The 18,258-nt window shown below is 35.2% G+C and overlaps 12 non-coding genes across 12 annotated transcripts; all 12 read left to right on the top strand.

Annotated features, from left to right (window-relative positions):
• The first annotated feature begins 652 nt into the window (after nucleotides 1-652).
• Nucleotides 653-724, top strand: TRNAQ-UUG (transfer RNA glutamine (anticodon UUG)). Its single transcript has one exon. It is a non-coding gene; the product is annotated as a tRNA-Gln (tRNA).
• Nucleotides 725-1,527: 803 nt separating this feature from the next.
• TRNAQ-UUG (transfer RNA glutamine (anticodon UUG)) lies at nucleotides 1,528-1,599 on the top strand. The gene has a single exon. It is a non-coding gene; the product is annotated as a tRNA-Gln (tRNA).
• A 2,557-nt stretch (nucleotides 1,600-4,156) lies between these two features.
• On the top strand, nucleotides 4,157-4,228 carry TRNAQ-UUG (transfer RNA glutamine (anticodon UUG)). Its single transcript has one exon. It is a non-coding gene; the product is annotated as a tRNA-Gln (tRNA).
• A 1,710-nt stretch (nucleotides 4,229-5,938) lies between these two features.
• Nucleotides 5,939-6,010, top strand: TRNAQ-UUG (transfer RNA glutamine (anticodon UUG)). The gene has a single exon. It is a non-coding gene; the product is annotated as a tRNA-Gln (tRNA).
• Nucleotides 6,011-6,830: 820 nt separating this feature from the next.
• TRNAQ-UUG (transfer RNA glutamine (anticodon UUG)) lies at nucleotides 6,831-6,902 on the top strand. Its single transcript has one exon. It is a non-coding gene; the product is annotated as a tRNA-Gln (tRNA).
• Nucleotides 6,903-7,705: 803 nt separating this feature from the next.
• On the top strand, nucleotides 7,706-7,777 carry TRNAQ-UUG (transfer RNA glutamine (anticodon UUG)). Its single transcript has one exon. It is a non-coding gene; the product is annotated as a tRNA-Gln (tRNA).
• A 1,682-nt stretch (nucleotides 7,778-9,459) lies between these two features.
• TRNAQ-UUG (transfer RNA glutamine (anticodon UUG)) lies at nucleotides 9,460-9,531 on the top strand. Its single transcript has one exon. It is a non-coding gene; the product is annotated as a tRNA-Gln (tRNA).
• Nucleotides 9,532-11,226: 1,695 nt separating this feature from the next.
• On the top strand, nucleotides 11,227-11,298 carry TRNAQ-UUG (transfer RNA glutamine (anticodon UUG)). Its single transcript has one exon. It is a non-coding gene; the product is annotated as a tRNA-Gln (tRNA).
• An 820-nt stretch (nucleotides 11,299-12,118) lies between these two features.
• Nucleotides 12,119-12,190, top strand: TRNAQ-UUG (transfer RNA glutamine (anticodon UUG)). The gene has a single exon. It is a non-coding gene; the product is annotated as a tRNA-Gln (tRNA).
• A 1,694-nt stretch (nucleotides 12,191-13,884) lies between these two features.
• TRNAQ-UUG (transfer RNA glutamine (anticodon UUG)) lies at nucleotides 13,885-13,956 on the top strand. The gene has a single exon. It is a non-coding gene; the product is annotated as a tRNA-Gln (tRNA).
• An 820-nt stretch (nucleotides 13,957-14,776) lies between these two features.
• Nucleotides 14,777-14,848, top strand: TRNAQ-UUG (transfer RNA glutamine (anticodon UUG)). The gene has a single exon. It is a non-coding gene; the product is annotated as a tRNA-Gln (tRNA).
• A 1,709-nt stretch (nucleotides 14,849-16,557) lies between these two features.
• On the top strand, nucleotides 16,558-16,629 carry TRNAQ-UUG (transfer RNA glutamine (anticodon UUG)). The gene has a single exon. It is a non-coding gene; the product is annotated as a tRNA-Gln (tRNA).
• Nucleotides 16,630-18,258: the final 1,629 nt, after the last annotated feature.

Raw genomic sequence — 18,258 nt, 5'->3', positions numbered from 1 at the left:
AATAATAAAATTTGCAAAAAGAATGCAGTAATCCATCACTTGTGCTATGGTTTTTAGATATTCTGGTTTTTAGAATTTACTTCTTCAGTGTGCACTAATTAGAGTAAAGGTCTGGTCTTCTTCTCTTCTTAAAACCTAGTCCCCAGTAGATTCAATCACCAAAAAAATGTCCTGATTGATTAAGTTGCCTTTGCATTTCTTAGATTTGCCATATTGCTATATTTGAGAAAAAGTTTTCTCAGTATGCCATATAGAGAAATGCTGCATCAGCCAAAGGATGACATTTTTGTTTATTCCTAACATGGATTTAAAAATTCTCTGTTTTGTATGTGTCTATGAAGTTCTCTAGCAAGTTTCAAGGGCTGCTAACTCTAGCCAATGCCATGTGTTGATCGCAGTCTTCATGCACTTTGTTGCTGGATAAAATCCTTTCTTGGCATTTCTTGTAGGACAACAAGTAAAAGCACATGGCCTATATGGGGATCAAACCCGTGACCTTGGCATTATTAGCTCCACGCTCTAACCAACTGAGTGAACCAGCCATACATAAAAGCATCAGCAAACACAAAAATGCCAAATGTACCTAAAACAGGAGAACATTCAGTATTTCAAAGATCAGCTATATTGAGTAGAGGAAGATTCTATAATAAAGGGTTCTATGGTGTAATGGTGAGCACTCTGGGCTTTGAATCCAGTGATCCGAGTTCAAATCTCGGTGGGACTTAACTTTGTTTAATTTTCAAAGTTTTATGATAGCTTATCTATATTGAAACTTTCTATAATCCCATCAACTTCAGTGCTTTCTTTACTCCAAACTAATTTTGAAACTGTTTCAAATCAGTTTTCAACTGAAGAGATGTTTGTCAAACATTTGGAAATAATAAAATTTGCAAAAAGAATGCAGTAATCCATCACTTGTGCTATGGTTTTTAGATATTCTGGTTTTTAGAATTTACTTCTTCAGTGTGCACTAATAAGAGTAAAGGTCTGGTCTTCTTCTCTTCTTAAAACCTAGTCCCCAGTAGATTCAATCACCAAAAAAAGTCCTGATTGATTAAGTTGCCTTTGCATTTCTTAGATTTGCAATATTGCTATATTTGAGAAAAAGTTTTCTCTGTATGCCATATAGAGAAATGCTGCATCAGCCAAAGGATGAAATTTTTGTTTATTCCTAACATGGATTTAAAAATTCTCTGTTTTGTATGTGTCTATGATGTTCTCTAGCAAGTTTCAAGGGCTGCTAACTCTAGCCAATGCCATGTGTTGATCCCAGTCTTCATGCACTTTGTTGCTGGATAAAATCCTTTCTTGGCATTTCTTGTAGGACAACAAGTAAAAGCACATGGCCTATATGTGGATCAAACCCGTGACCTTGGCATTATTATCTCCGCGCGCTAACCAACTGAGTGAACCAGCCATACATAAAAGCATCAGCAAACAGAAAAATGCCAAATGTACCTAAAACAGGAGAACATTCAGTATTTCAAAGATCAGCTATATTGAGTAGAGGAAGATTCTATAATAAAGGGTTCTATGGTGTAATGGTGAGCACTCTGGACTTTGAATCCAGTGATCCGAGTTCAAATCTCAGTGGGACCTAACTTTGTTCATTTTCCTTAAAGTTTAATTTTCAAAGTTTTATGATAGCTTATCTATATTGAAACTTTCTATAATCCCATCAACTTCAGTGCTTTCTTTACTCCAAACTAATTTTGAAACTGTTTCAAATCAGTTTTCAACTGAAGAGATGTTTGTCAAACATTTGGAAATAATAAAATTTGCAAAAAGAATGCAGTAATCCATCACTTGTGCTATGGTATTTAGATATTCTGGTTTTTAGAATTTACTTCTTCATTGTGCACTAATTAGAGTAAAGGTCTGGTCTTCTTCTCATCTTAAAACTTAGTCCCCAGTAGATTCAATCACCAAAAAAATGTCCTGATTGATTAAGTTGCCTTTGCATTTCTTAGATTTGCCATATTGCTATATTTGAGAAAAAGTTTTCTCTGTATGCCATATAGAGAAATGCTGCATCAGCCAAAGGATGACATTTTTGTTTATTCCTAACATGGATATAAAAATTCTCTGTTTTGTATGTGTCTATGAAGTTCTCTAGCAAGTTTCAAGGGCTGCTAACTCTAGCCAATGCCATGTGTTGATCGCAGTCTTCATGCACTTTGTTGCTGGATAAAATCCTTTCTTGGCATTTCTTGTAGGACAACAAGTAAAAGCACATGGCCTATATGGGGATCAAACCCGTGACTTTGGCATTATTAGCTCCACACTCTAACCATCTGAGTGAACCAGCCATACATAAAAGCATCAGCAAACACAAAAATGCCAAATGTACCTAATACAGGAGAACATTCAGTATTTCAAAGATCAGCTATATTGAGTAGAGGAAGATTCTGAAATAAAGGGTTCTATGGTGTAATGGTGAGCACTCTGGACTTTGAATCCTAACTTTGCTCATTTTCCTTAAAGTTTAATTTTCAAAGTTTTATGATAGCTTATCTATATTGAAACTTTCTATAAATCCCATCAACTTCAGTGGTTTCTTTACTCCAAACTAATTTTGAAACTGTTTCAAATCAGTTTTCAACTGGAGAGATGTTTGTCAAACATTTGGAAATAATAAAATTTGCAAAAAGAATGCAGTAATCCATCACTTGTGCTATGGTTTTTAGATATTCTGGTTTTTAGAAGTTACTTCTTCAGTGTGCACTAATTATAGTAAAGGTCTGGTCTTCTTCTCTTCTTAAAACCTAGTCCCCAGTAGATTCAATCACCAAAAAAAGTCCTGATTGATTAAGTTGCCTTTGCATTTCTTAGATTTGCCATATTGCAATATTTGAGAAAAAGTTTTCTCTGTATGCCATATAGAGAAATGCTGCATCTTTTGTTTATTCCTAACATGGATTTAAAAATTCTCTGTTTTGTATGTGTCTATGATGTTCTCTAGCAAGTTTCAAGGGCTGCTAACTCTAGCCAATGCCATGTGTTGATCCCACTCTTCATGCACTTTGTTGCTGGATAAAATCCTTTCTTGGCATTTCTTGTAGGATAACAAGAAAAAGCACATGGCTTATATGGGGATCAAACCCGTGACCTTGGCATTATTAGCTCCACTCTCTAACCAACTGAGTGAACCAGCCATACATAAAAGCATCAGCAAACACAAAAATGCCAAATGTACCTAAAACAGGAGAACAGTCAGTATTTCAAAGATCAGCTATATTGAGTAGAGGATGATTCTATAATAAAGGGTTCTATGGTGTAATGGTGAGCACTGTGGACTTTGAATCCAGTGATCCGAGTTCAAATCTCAGTGGGACATAACTTTGTTCATTTTCCTTAAAGTTTAATTTTCAAAGTTTTATGATAGCTTATCTATATTGAAACTTTCTATAATCCCATCAACTTCAGTGCTTTCTTTACTCCAAACTAATATTGAAACTGTTTCAAATCAGTTTTCAACTGAAGAGATGTTTGTCAAACATTTGGAAATAATAAAATTTGCAAAAAGAATGCAGTAATCCATCACTTGTGCTATGGTTTTTAGATATTCTGGTTTTTAGAAGTTACTTCTTCAGTGTGCACTAATTAGAGTAAAGGTCTGGTCTTCTTCTCTTCTTAAAACCTAGTCCCCAGTAGATTCAATCACCAAAAAATGTCCTGATTGATTAAGTTGCCTTTGCATTTCTTAGATTTGCCATATTGCAATATTTGAGAAAAAGTTTTCTCTGTATGCCATATAGAGAAATGCTGCATCAGCCAAAGGATGACATTTTTGTTTATTCCTAACATGGATTTAAAAATTCTCTGTTTTGTATGTGTCTATGATGTTCTCTAGCAAGTTTCAAGGGCTGCTAACTTTAGCCAATGCCATGTGTTGATCCCACTCTTCATGCACTTTGTTGCTGGATAAAATCCTTTCTTGGCATTTCTTGTAGGATAACAAGAAAAAGCACATGGCTTATATGGGGATCAAACCCGTGACATTGGCATTATTAGCTCCACGCTCTAACCAATTGAGTGAACCAGCCATACATAAATGCATCAGCAAACACAAAAATGCCAAATGTACCTAAAACAGGAGAACATTCAGTATTTCAAAGATCAGCTATATTGAGTAGAGGAAGATTCTATAATAAAGGGTTCTATGGTGTAATGGTGAGCACTCTGGACTTTGAATCCAGTGATCCGAGTTCAAATCTCGGTGGGACCAAACTTTGTTCATTTTCCTTAAAGTTTAATTTTCAAAGTTTTATGATAGCTTATCTATATTGAAACTTTCTATAATCCCATCAACTTCAGTGCTTTCTTTACTCCAAACTAATTTTGAAACTGTTTCAAATCAGTTTTCAACTGGAGAGATATTTGTCAAACATTTGGAAATAAGAAAAGTTGCAATAAGAATGCAGTAATCCATCACTTGTGCTATGGTTTTTAGATATTCTGGTTTTTAGAAGTTACTTCTTCAGTGTGCACTAATTAGAGTAAAGGTCTGGTCTTCTTCTCTTCTTAAAACCTAGTCCCCAGTAGATTCAATCACCAAAAAAAGTCCTGATTGATTAAGTTGCCTTTGCATTTCTTAGATTTGCCATATTGCTATATTTGAGAAAAAGTTTTCTCTGTATGCCATATAGAGAAATGCTGCATCAGCCAAAGGATGACATTTTTGTTTATTCCTAACATGGATTTAAAAATTCTCTGTTTTGTATGTGTCTATGATGTTCTCTAGCAAGTTTCAAGGGCTGCTAACTCTAGCCAATGTCATGTGTTGATCCCACTCTTCATGCACTTTGTTGCTGGATAAAATCCTTTCTTGGCATTTCTTGTAGGACAACAAGTAAAAGCACATGGCCTATATGTGGATCAAACCCCTGACCTTGGCATTATTATCTCCACGCGCTAACCAACTGAGTGAACCAGCCATACATAAAAGCATCAGCAAACACAAAAATGCCAAATGTACCTAAAACAGGAGAACATTCAGTATTTCAAAGATCAGCTATATTGAGTAGAGGAAGATTCTATAATAAAGGGTTCTATGGTGTAATGGTGAGCACTCTGGCCTTTGAGTCCAGTGATCCGAGTTCAAATCTCGGTGAGAGCTAACTTTGTTAATTTTCCTTAAAGTTTAATTTTCAAAGTTTTATGATAGCTTATCTATATTGAAACTTTCTATAATCCCATCAACTTCAGTGCTTTCTTTACTCCAAACTAATATTGAAACTGTTTCAAATCAGTTTTCAACTGAAGAGATGTTTGTCAAACATTTGGAAATAATAAAATTTGCAAAAAGAATGCAGTAATCCATCACTTGTGCTATGGTTTTTAGATATTCTGGTTTTTAGAAGTTACTTCTTCAGTGTGCACTAATTAGAGTAAAGGTCTGGTCTTCTTCTCTTCTTAAAACCTAGTCCCCAGTAGATTCAATCACCAAAAAATGTCCTGATTGATTAAGTTGCCTTTGCATTTCTTAGATTTGCCATATTGCAATATTTGAGAAAAAGTTTTCTCTGTATGCCATATAGAGAAATGCTGCATCAGCCAAAGGATGACATTTTTGTTTATTCCTAACATGGATTTAAAAATTCTCTGTTTTGTATGTGTCTATGATGTTCTCTAGCAAGTTTCAAGGGCTGCTAACTTTAGCCAATGCCATGTGTTGATCCCACTCTTCATGCACTTTGTTGCTGGATAAAATCCTTTCTTGGCATTTCTTGTAGGATAACAAGAAAAAGCACATGGCTTATATGGGGATCAAACCCGTGACATTGGCATTATTAGCTCCACGCTCTAACCAATTGAGTGAACCAGCCATACATAAATGCATCAGCAAACACAAAAATGCCAAATGTACCTAAAACAGGAGAACATTCAGTATTTCAAAGATCAGCTATATTGAGTAGAGGAAGATTCTATAATAAAGGGTTCTATGGTGTAATGGTGAGCACTCTGGACTTTGAATCCAGTGATCCGAGTTCAAATCTCGGTGGGACCAAACTTTGTTCATTTTCCTTAAAGTTTAATTTTCAAAGTTTTATGATAGCTTATCTATATTGAAACTTTCTATAATCCCATCAACTTCAGTGCTTTCTTTACTCCAAACTAATTTTGAAACTGTTTCAAATCAGTTTTCAACTGAAGAGATGTTTGTCAAACATTTGGAAATAATAAAATTTGCAAAAAGAATGCAGTAATCCATCACTTGTGCTATGGTTTTTAGATATTCTGGTTTTTAGAATTTACTTCTTCAGTGTGCACTAATTAGAGTAAAGGTCTGGTCTTCTTCTCTTCTTAAAACCTAGTCCCCAGTAGATTCAATCACCAAAAAAATGTCCTGATTGATTAAGTTGCCTTTGCATTTCTTAGATTTGCCATATTGCTATATTTGAGAAAAAGTTTTCTCAGTATGCCATATAGAGAAATGCTGCATCAGCCAAAGGATGACATTTTTGTTTATTCCTAACATGGATTTAAAAATTCTCTGTTTTGTATGTGTCTATGAAGTTCTCTAGCAAGTTTCAAGGGCTGCTAACTCTAGCCAATGCCATGTGTTGATCGCAGTCTTCATGCACTTTGTTGCTGGATAAAATCCTTTCTTGGCATTTCTTGTAGGACAACAAGTAAAAGCACATGGCCTATATGGGGATCAAACCCGTGACCTTGGCATTATTAGCTCCACGCTCTAACCAACTGAGTGAACCAGCCATACATAAAAGCATCAGCAAACACAAAAATGCCAAATGTACCTAAAACAGGAGAACATTCAGTATTTCAAAGATCAGCTATATTGAGTAGAGGAAGATTCTATAATAAAGGGTTCTATGGTGTAATGGTGAGCACTCTGGGCTTTGAATCCAGTGATCCGAGTTCAAATCTCGGTGGGACTTAACTTTGTTTAATTTTCAAAGTTTTATGATAGCTTATCTATATTGAAACTTTCTATAATCCCATCAACTTCAGTGCTTTCTTTACTCCAAACTAATTTTGAAACTGTTTCAAATCAGTTTTCAACTGAAGAGATGTTTGTCAAACATTTGGAAATAATAAAATTTGCAAAAAGAATGCAGTAATCCATCACTTGTGCTATGGTTTTTAGATATTCTGGTTTTTAGAATTTACTTCTTCAGTGTGCACTAATAAGAGTAAAGGTCTGGTCTTCTTCTCTTCTTAAAACCTAGTCCCCAGTAGATTCAATCACCAAAAAAAGTCCTGATTGATTAAGTTGCCTTTGCATTTCTTAGATTTGCAATATTGCTATATTTGAGAAAAAGTTTTCTCTGTATGCCATATAGAGAAATGCTGCATCAGCCAAAGGATGAAATTTTTGTTTATTCCTAACATGGATTTAAAAATTCTCTGTTTTGTATGTGTCTATGATGTTCTCTAGCAAGTTTCAAGGGCTGCTAACTCTAGCCAATGCCATGTGTTGATCCCAGTCTTCATGCACTTTGTTGCTGGATAAAATCCTTTCTTGGCATTTCTTGTAGGACAACAAGTAAAAGCACATGGCCTATATGTGGATCAAACCCGTGACCTTGGCATTATTATCTCCGCGCGCTAACCAACTGAGTGAACCAGCCATACATAAAAGCATCAGCAAACAGAAAAATGCCAAATGTACCTAAAACAGGAGAACATTCAGTATTTCAAAGATCAGCTATATTGAGTAGAGGAAGATTCTATAATAAAGGGTTCTATGGTGTAATGGTGAGCACTCTGGACTTTGAATCCAGTGATCCGAGTTCAAATCTCAGTGGGACCTAACTTTGTTCATTGTCCTTAAAGTTTAATTTTCAAAGTTTTATGATAGCTTATCTATATTGAAACTTTCTATAATCCCATCAACTTCAGTGCTTTCTTTACTCCAAACTAATTTTGAAACTGTTTCAAATCAGTTTTCAACTGAAGAGATGTTTGTCAAACATTTGGAAATAATAAAATTTGCAAAAAGAATGCAGTAATCCATCACTTGTGCTATGGTATTTAGATATTCTGGTTTTTAGAATTTACTTCTTCATTGTGCACTAATTAGAGTAAAGGTCTGGTCTTCTTCTCATCTTAAAACTTAGTCCCCAGTAGATTCAATCACCAAAAAAATGTCCTGATTGATTAAGTTGCCTTTGCATTTCTTAGATTTGCCATATTGCTATATTTGAGAAAAAGTTTTCTCTGTATGCCATATAGAGAAATGCTGCATCAGCCAAAGGATGACATTTTTGTTTATTCCTAACATGGATATAAAAATTCTCTGTTTTGTATGTGTCTATGAAGTTCTCTAGCAAGTTTCAAGGGCTGCTAACTCTAGCCAATGCCATGTGTTGATCGCAGTCTTCATGCACTTTGTTGCTGGATAAAATCCTTTCTTGGCATTTCTTGTAGGACAACAAGTAAAAGCACATGGCCTATATGGGGATCAAACCCGTGACTTTGGCATTATTAGCTCCACACTCTAACCATCTGAGTGAACCAGCCATACATAAAAGCATCAGCAAACACAAAAATGCCAAATGTACCTAATACAGGAGAACATTCAGTATTTCAAAGATCAGCTATATTGAGTAGAGGAAGATTCTGAAATAAAGGGTTCTATGGTGTAATGGTGAGCACTCTGGACTTTGAATCCTAACTTTGCTCATTTTCCTTAAAGTTTAATTTTCAAAGTTTTATGATAGCTTATCTATATTGAAACTTTCTATAAATCCCATCAACTTCAGTGGTTTCTTTACTCCAAACTAATTTTGAAACTGTTTCAAATCAGTTTTCAACTGGAGAGATGTTTGTCAAACATTTGGAAATAATAAAATTTGCAAAAAGAATGCAGTAATCCATCACTTGTGCTATGGTTTTTAGATATTCTGGTTTTTAGAAGTTACTTCTTCAGTGTGCACTAATTATAGTAAAGGTCTGGTCTTCTTCTCTTCTTAAAACCTAGTCCCCAGTAGATTCAATCACCAAAAAAAGTCCTGATTGATTAAGTTGCCTTTGCATTTCTTAGATTTGCCTTATTGCAATATTTGAGAAAAAGTTTTCTCTGTATGCCATATAGAGAAATGCTGCATCAGCCAAAGGATGACATTTTTGTTTATTCCTAACATGGATTTAAAAATTCTCTGTTTTGTATGTGTCTATGATGTTCTCTAGCAAGTTTCAAGGGCTGCTAACTCTAGCCAATGCCATGTGTTGATCCCAGTCTTCATGCACTTTGTTGCTGGATAAAATCCTTTCTTGGCATTTCTTGTAGGACAACAAGTAAAAGCACATGGCCTATATGTGGATCAAACCCGTGACCTTGGCATTATTATCTCCACGCTCTAACCAACTGAGTGAACCAGCCATACATAAAAGCAGCAGCAAACACAAAAATGCCAAATGTACCTAAAACAGGAGAACATTCAGTATTTCAAAGATCAGTTATATTGAGTAGAGGAAGACTCTATAATAAAGGGTTCTATGGTGTAACGGTGAGCACTCTGGACTTTGAATCAAGTGATCCGAGTTCAAATCTCGGTGGGACTTAACTTTGCTCATTTTCCTTAAAGTTTAATTTTCAAAGTTTTATGATAGCTTATCTATATTGAAACTTTCTATAAATCCCATCAACTTCAGTGGTTTCTTTACTCCAATCTAATTTTGAAACTGTTTCAAATCAGTTTTCAACTGGAGAGATGTTTGTCAAACATTTGGAAATAATAAAATTTGCAAAAAGAATGCAGTAATCCATCACTTGTGCTATGGTTTTTAGATATTCCGGTTTTTAGAAGTTACTTCTTCAGTGTGCACTAATTAGAGTAAAGGTCTGGTCTTCTTCTCTTCTTAAAACCTAGTCCCCAGTAGATTCAATCACCAAAAAAAGTCCTGATTGATTAAGTTGCCTTTGCATTTCTTAGATTTGCCATATTGCAATATTTGAGAAAAAGTTTTCTCTGTATGCCATATAGAGAAATGCTGCATCTTTTGTTTATTCCTAACATGGATTTAAAAATTCTCTGTTTTGTATGTGTCTATGATGTTCTCTAGCAAGTTTCAAGGGCTGCTAACTCTAGCCAATGCCATGTGTTGATCCCACTCTTCATGCACTTTGTTGCTGGATAAAATCCTTTCTTGGCATTTCTTGTAGGATAACAAGAAAAAGCACATGGCTTATATGGGGATCAAACCCGTGACCTTGGCATTATTAGCTCCACTCTCTAACCAACTGAGTGAACCAGCCATACATAAAAGCATCAGCAAACACAAAAATGCCAAATGTACCTAAAACAGGAGAACAGTCAGTATTTCAAAGATCAGCTATATTGAGTAGAGGATGATTCTATAATAAAGGGTTCTATGGTGTAATGGTGAGCACTGTGGACTTTGAATCCAGTGATCCGAGTTCAAATCTCAGTGGGACATAACTTTGTTCATTTTCCTTAAAGTTTAATTTTCAAAGTTTTATGATAGCTTATCTATATTGAAACTTTCTATAATCCCATCAACTTCAGTGCTTTCTTTACTCCAAACTAATTTTGAAACTGTTTCAAATCAGTTTTCAACTGAAGAGATGTTTGTCAAACATTTGGAAATAATAAAATTTGCAAAAAGAATGCAGTAATCCATCACTTGTGCTATGGTTTTTAGATATTCTGGTTTTTAGAAGTTACTTCTTCAGTGTGCACTAATTAGAGTAAAGGTCTGGTCTTCTTCTCTTCTTAAAACCTAGTCCCCAGTAGATTCAATCACCAAAAAATGTCCTGATTGATTAAGTTGCCTTTGCATTTCTTAGATTTGCCATATTGCAATATTTGAGAAAAAGTTTTCTCTGTATGCCATATAGAGAAATGCTGCATCAGCCAAAGGATGACATTTTTGTTTATTCCTAACATGGATTTAAAAATTCTCTGTTTTGTATGTGTCTATGATGTTCTCTAGCAAGTTTCAAGGGCTGCTAACTCTAGCCAATGCCATGTGTTGATCCCACTCTTCATGCACTTTGTTGCTGGATAAAATCCTTTCTTGGCATTTCTTGTAGGATAACAAGAAAAAGCACATGGCTTATATGGGGATCAAACCCGTGACATTGGCATTATTAGCTCCTTGCTCTAACCAATTGAGTGAACCAGCCATACATAAATGCATCAGCAAACACAAAAATGCCAAATGTACCTAAAACAGGAGAACATTCAGTATTTCAAAGATCAGCTATATTGAGTAGAGGAAGATTCTATAATAAAGGGTTCTATGGTGTAATGGTGAGCACTCTGGACTTTGAATCCAGTGATCCGAGTTCAAATCTCGGTGGGACCAAACTTTGTTCATTTTCCTTAAAGTTTAATTTTCAAAGTTTTATGATAGCTTATCTATATTGAAACTTTCTATAATCCCATCAACTTCAGTGCTTTCTTTACTCCAAACTAATTTTGAAACTGTTTCAAATCAGTTTTCAACTGAAGAGATGTTTGTCAAACATTTGGAAATAATAAAATTTGCAAAAAGAATGCAGTAATCCATCACTTGTGCTATGGTTTTTAGATATTCTGGTTTTTAGAATTTACTTCTTCAGTGTGCACTAATTAGAGTAAAGGTCTGGTCTTCTTCTCTTCTTAAAACCTAGTCCCCAGTAGATTCAATCACCAAAAAAATGTCCTGATTGATTAAGTTGCCTTTGCATTTCTTAGATTTGCCATATTGCTATATTTGAGAAAAAGTTTTCTCAGTATGCCATATAGAGAAATGCTGCATCAGCCAAAGGATGACATTTTTGTTTATTCCTAACATGGATTTAAAAATTCTCTGTTTTGTATGTGTCTATGAAGTTCTCTAGCAAGTTTCAAGGGCTGCTAACTCTAGCCAATGCCATGTGTTGATCGCAGTCTTCATGCACTTTGTTGCTGGATAAAATCCTTTCTTGGCATTTCTTGTAGGACAACAAGTAAAAGCACATGGCCTATATGGGGATCAAACCCGTGACCTTGGCATTATTAGCTCCATGCTCTAACCAACTGAGTGAACCAGCCATACATAAAAGCATCAGCAAACACAAAAATGCCAAATGTACCTAAAACAGGAGAACATTCAGTATTTCAAAGATCAGCTATATTGAGTAGAGGATGATTCTATAATAAAGGGTTCTATGGTGTAATGGTGAGCACTCTGGACTTTGAATCCAGTGATCCGAGTTCAAATCTCAGTGGGACTTAACTTTGTTTAATTTTCAAAGTTTTATGATAGCTTATCTATATTGAAACTTTCTATAATCCCATCAACTTCAGTGCTTTCTTTACTCCAAACTAATTTTGAAACTGTTTCAAATCAGTTTTCAACTGAAGAGATGTTTGTCAAACATTTGGAAATAATAAAATTTGCAAAAAGAATGCAGTAATCCATCACTTGTGCTATGGTTTTTAGATATTCTGGTTTTTAGAATTTACTTCTTCAGTGTGCACTAATAAGAGTAAAGGTCTGGTCTTCTTCTCTTCTTAAAACCTAGTCCCCAGTAGATTCAATCACCAAAAAAAGTCCTGATTGATTAAGTTGCCTTTGCATTTCTTAGATTTGCAATATTGCTATATTTGAGAAAAAGTTTTCTCTGTATGCCATATAGAGAAATGCTGCATCAGCCAAAGGATGACATTTTTGTTTATTCCTAACATGGATTTAAAAATTCTCTGTTTTGTATGTGTCTATGATGTTCTCTAGCAAGTTTCAAGGGCTGCTAACTCTAGCCAATGCCATGTGTTGATCCCAGTCTTCATGCACTTTGTTGCTGGATAAAATCCTTTCTTGGCATTTCTTGTAGGACAACAAGTAAAAGCACATGGCCTATATGTGGATCAAACCCGTGACCTTGGCATTATTATCTCCGCGCGCTAACCAACTGAGTGAACCAGCCATACATAAAAGCATCAGCAAACAGAAAAATGCCAAATGTACCTAAAACAGGAGAACATTCAGTATTTCAAAGATCAGCTATATTGAGTAGAGGAAGATTCTATAATAAAGGGTTCTATGGTGTAATGGTGAGCACTCTGGACTTTGAATCCAGTGATCCGACTTCAAAACTCAGTGGGACCTAACTTTGTTCATTTTCCTTAAAGTTTAATTTTCAAAGTTTTATGATAGCTTATCTATATTGAAACTTTCTATAATCCCATCAACTTCAGTGCTTTCTTTACTCCAAACTAATTTTGAAACTGTTTCAAATCAGTTTTCAACTGAAGAGATGTTTGTCAAACATTTGGAAATAATAAAATTTGCAAAAAGAATGCAGTAATCCATCACTTGTGCTATGGTTTTTAGATATTCTGGTTTTTAGAAGTTACTTCTTCAGTGTGCACTAATTATAGTAAAGGTCTGGTCTTCTTCTCTTCTTAAAACCTAGTCCCCAGTAGATTCAATCACCAAAAAAAGTCCTGATTGATTAAGTTGCCTTTGCATTTCTTAGATTTGCCTTATTGCAATATTTGAGAAAAAGTTTTCTCTGTATGCCATATAGAGAAATGCTGCATCAGCCAAAGGATGACATTTTTGTTTATTCCTAACATGGATTTAAAAATTCTCTGTTTTGTATGTGTCTATGATGTTCTCTAGCAAGTTTCAAGGGCTGCTAACTCTAGCCAATGCCATGTGTTGATCCCAGTCTTCATGCACTTTGTTGCTGGATAAAATCCTTTCTTGGCATTTCTTGTAGGACAACAAGTAAAAGCACATGGCCTATATGTGGATCAAACCCGTGACCTTGGCATTATTATCTCCACGCTCTAACCAACTGAGTGAACCAGCCATACATAAAAGCAGCAGCAAACACAAAAATGCCAAATGTACCTAAAACAGGAGAACATTCAGTATTTCAAAGATCAGTTATATTGAGTAGAGGAAGACTCTATAATAAAGGGTTCTATGGTGTAACGGTGAGCACTCTGGACTTTGAATCAAGTGATCCGAGTTCAAATCTCGGTGGGACCTAACTTTGCTCATTTTCCTTAAAGTTTAATTTTCAAAGTTTTATGATAGCTTATCTATATTGAAACTTTCTATAAATCCCATCAACTTCAGTGGTTTCTTTACTCCAATCTAATTTTGAAACTGTTTCAAATCAGTTTTCAACTGGAGAGATGTTTGTCAAACATTTGGAAATAATAAAATTTGCAAAAAGAATGCAGTAATCCATCACTTGTGCTATGGTTTTTAGATATTCCGGTTTTTAGAAGTTACTTCTTCAGTGTGCACTAATTAGAGTAAAGGTCTGGTCTTCTTCTCTTCTTAAAACCTAGTCCCCAGTAGATTCAATCACCAAAAAAAGTCCTGATTGATTAAGTTGCCTTTGCATTTCTTAGATTTGCCATATTGCAATATTTGAGAAAAAGTTTTCTCTGTATGCCATATAGAGAAATGCTGCATCAGCCAAAGGATGACATTTTTGTTTATTCCTAACATGGATTTAAAAATTCTCTGTTTTGTATGTGTCTATGATGTTCTCTAGCAAGTTTCAAGGGCTGCTAACTCTAGCCAATGCCATGTGTTGATCCCACTCTTCATGCACTTTGTTGCTGGATAAAATCCTTTCTTGGCATTTCTTGTAGGATAACAAGAAAAAGCACATGGCTTATATGGGGATCAAACCCGTGACCTTGGCATTATTAGCTCCACGCTCTAACCAACTGAGTGAACCAGCCATACATAAAAGCATCAGCAAACACAAAAATGCCAAATGTACCTAAAACAGGAGAACATTCAGTATTTCAAAGATCAGCTATATTGAGTAGAGGATGATTCTATAATAAAGGGTTCGATGGTGTAATGGTGAGCACTCTGGACTTTGAATCCAGTGATCCGAGTTCAAATCTCGGTGGGACCTAACTTTGTTCTTTTTCCTTAAAGTTTAATTTTCAAAGTTTTAGGATAGCTTATCTATATTGAAACTTTCTATAAATCCCATCAACTTCAGTGGTTTCTTTACTCCAAACTAATTTTGAAACTGTTTCAAATCAGTTTTCAACTGGAGAGATGTTTGTCAAACATTTGGAAATAAGAAAAGTTGCAATAAGAATGCAGTAATCCATCACTTGTGCTATGGTTTTTAGATATTCTGGTTTTTAGAAGTTACTTCTTCAGTGTGCACTAATTAGAGTAAAGGTCTGGTCTTCTTCTTTTCTTAAAACCTAGTCCCCAGTAGATTCAATCACCAAAAAAAGTCCTGATTGATTAAGTTGCCTTTGCATTTCGTAGATTTGCAATATTGCTATATTTGAGAAAAAGTTTTCTCTGTATGCCATATAGAGAAATGCTGCATCAGCCAAAGGATGACATTTTTGTTTATTCCTAACATGGATTTAAAAATTCTCTGTTTTGTATGTGTCTATGAAGTTCTCTAGCAAGTTTCAAGGGCTGCTAACTCTAGCCAATGCCATGTGTTGATCGCAGTCTTCATGCACTTTGTTGCTGGATAAAATCCTTTCTTGGCATTTCTTGTAGGACAACAAGTAAAACACATGGCCTATATGGGGATCAAACCCGTGACCTTGGCATTATTAGCTCCACGCTAACCAACTGAGTGAACCAGCCATACATAAAAGCATCAGCAAACACAAAAATGCCAAATGTACCTAAAACAGGAGAACATTCAGTATTTCAAAGATCAGCTATATTGAGTAGAGGAAGATTCTATAATAAAGGGTTCTATGGTGTAATGGTGAGCACTCTGGGCTTTGAATCCAGTGATCCAATTTCAAATCTCGGTGGGACCTAACTTTGCTCATTTTCCTTAAAGTTTAATTTTCAAAGTTTTATGATAGCTTATCTATATTGAAACTTTCTATAAATCCCATCAACTTCAGTGGTTTCTTTACTCCAAACTAATTTTGAAACTGTTTCAAATCAGTTTTCAACTGGAGAGATGTTTGTCAAACATTTGGAAATAATAAAATTTGCAAAAAGAATGTAGTAATCCATCACTTGTGCTATGGTTTTTAGATATTCTGGTTTTTAGAAGTTACTTCTTCAGTGTGCACTAATTAGAGTAAAGGTCTGGTCTTCTTCTCTTCTTAAAACCTAGTCCCCAGTAGATTCAATCACCAAAAAAAGTCCTGATTGATTAAGTTGCCTTTGCATTTCTTAGATTTGCCATATTGCAATATTTGAGAAAAAGTTTTCTCTGTATGCCATATAGAGAAATGCTGCATCAGCCAAAGGAAGACATTTTTGTTTATTCCTAACATGGATTTAAAAATTCTCTGTTTTGTATGTGTCTATGATGTTCTCTAGCAAGTTTCAAGGGCTGCTAACTCTAGCCAATGCCATGTGTTGATCCCACTCTTCATGCACTTTGTTGCTGGATAAAATCCTTTCTTGGCATTTCTTGTAGGATAACAAGAAAAAGCACATGGCTTATATGGGGATCAAACCCGTGACCTTGGCATTATTAGCTCCACGCTCTAACCAACTGAGTGAACCAGCCATACATAAAAGCATCAGCAAACACAAAAATGCCAAATGTACCTAAAACAGGAGAACATTCAGTATTTCAAAGATCAGCTATATTGAGTAGAGGATGATTCTATAATAAAGGGTTCTATGGTGTAATGGTGAGCACTCTGGACTTTGAATCCAGTGATCCGAGTTCAAATCTCGGTGGGACCTAACTTTGTTTAATTTTCAAAGTTTTATGATAGCTTATCTATATTGAAACTTTCTATAATCCCATCAATTTCAGTGCTTTCTTTACTCCAAACTAATTTTGAAACTGTTTCAAATCAGTTTTCAACTGAAGAGATGTTTGTCAAACATTTGGAAATAATAAAATTTGCAAAAAGAATGCAGTAATCCATCACTTGTGCTATGGTTTGTAGATATTCTGGTTTTTAGAATTTACTTCTTCAGTGTGCACTAATAAGAGTAAAGGTCTGGTCTTCTTCTCTTCTTAAAACCTAGTCCCCAGTAGATTCAATCACCAAAAAAAGTCCTGATTGATTAAGTTGCCTTTGCATTTCTTAGATTTGCAATATTGCTATATTTGAGAAAAAGTTTTCTCTGTATGCCATATAGAGAAATGCTGCATCAGCCAAAGGATGACATTTTTGTTTATTCCTAACATGGATTTAAAAATTCTCTGTTTTGTATGTGTCTATGATGTTCTCTAGCAAGTTTCAAGGGCTGCTAACTCTAGCCAATGCCATGTGTTGATCCCAGTCTTCATGCACTTTGTTGCTGGATAAAATCCTTTCTTGGCATTTCTTGTAGGACAACAAGTAAAAGCACATGGCCTATATGGGGATCAAACCCGTGACCTTGGCATTATTAGCTCCACGCTCTAACCATCTGAGTGAACCAGCCATACATAAAAGCATCAGCAAACACAAAAATGCCAAATGTACCTAATACAGGAGAACATTCAGTATTTCAAAGATCAGCTATATTGAGTAGAGGAAGACTCTATAATAAAGGGTTCTATGGTGTAACGGTGAGCACTCTGGACTTTGAATCAAGTGATCTGAGTTCAAATCTCGGTGGGACTTAACTTTGTTCATTTTACTTAAAGTTTAATTTGCAAAGTTATATGATAGCTTATCTATATTGAAACTTTCTATAATCCCATCAACTTCAGTGGTTTCTTTACTCCAAACTAATTTTGAAACTGTTTCAAATCAGTTTTCAACTGGAGAGATGTTTGTCAAACATTTGGAAATAATAAAATTTGCAAAAAGAATGCAGTAATCCATCACTTGTGCTATGGTTTTTAGATATTCTGGTTTTTAGAAGTTACTTCTTCAGTGTGCACTAATTAGAGTAAAGGTCTGGTCTTCTTCTTTTCTTAAAACCTAGTCCCCAGTAGATTCAATCACCAAAAAAAGTCCTGATTGATTAAGTAGCCTTTGCATTTCGTAGATTTGCAATATTGCTATATTTGAGAAAAAGTTTTCTCTGTATGCCATATAGAGAAATGCTGCATCAGCCAAAGGATGACATTTTTGTTTATTCCTAACATGGATTTAAAAATTCTCTGTTTTGTATGTGTCTATTATGTTCTCTAGCAAGTTTCAAGGGCTGCTAACTCTAGCCAATGCCATGTGTTGATCCCACTCTTCATGCACTTTGTTGCTGGATAAAATCCTTTCTTGGCATTTCTTGTAGGATAACAAGAAAAAGCACATGGCTTATATGGGGATCAAACCCGTGACCTTGGCATTATTAGCTCCACGCTCTAACCAACTGAGTGAACCAGCCATACATAAAAGCATCAGCAAACACAAAAATGCCAAATGTACCTAA

This window comes from Taudactylus pleione, unplaced genomic scaffold (assembly GCF_031769625.1).
Source record: "Taudactylus pleione unplaced genomic scaffold, aTauple2 ptg000085l, whole genome shotgun sequence".
Lineage (NCBI taxonomy): Eukaryota > Metazoa > Chordata > Amphibia > Anura > Myobatrachidae > Taudactylus > Taudactylus pleione.
This window is presented reverse-complemented; position numbering and strand designations above follow the sequence as displayed.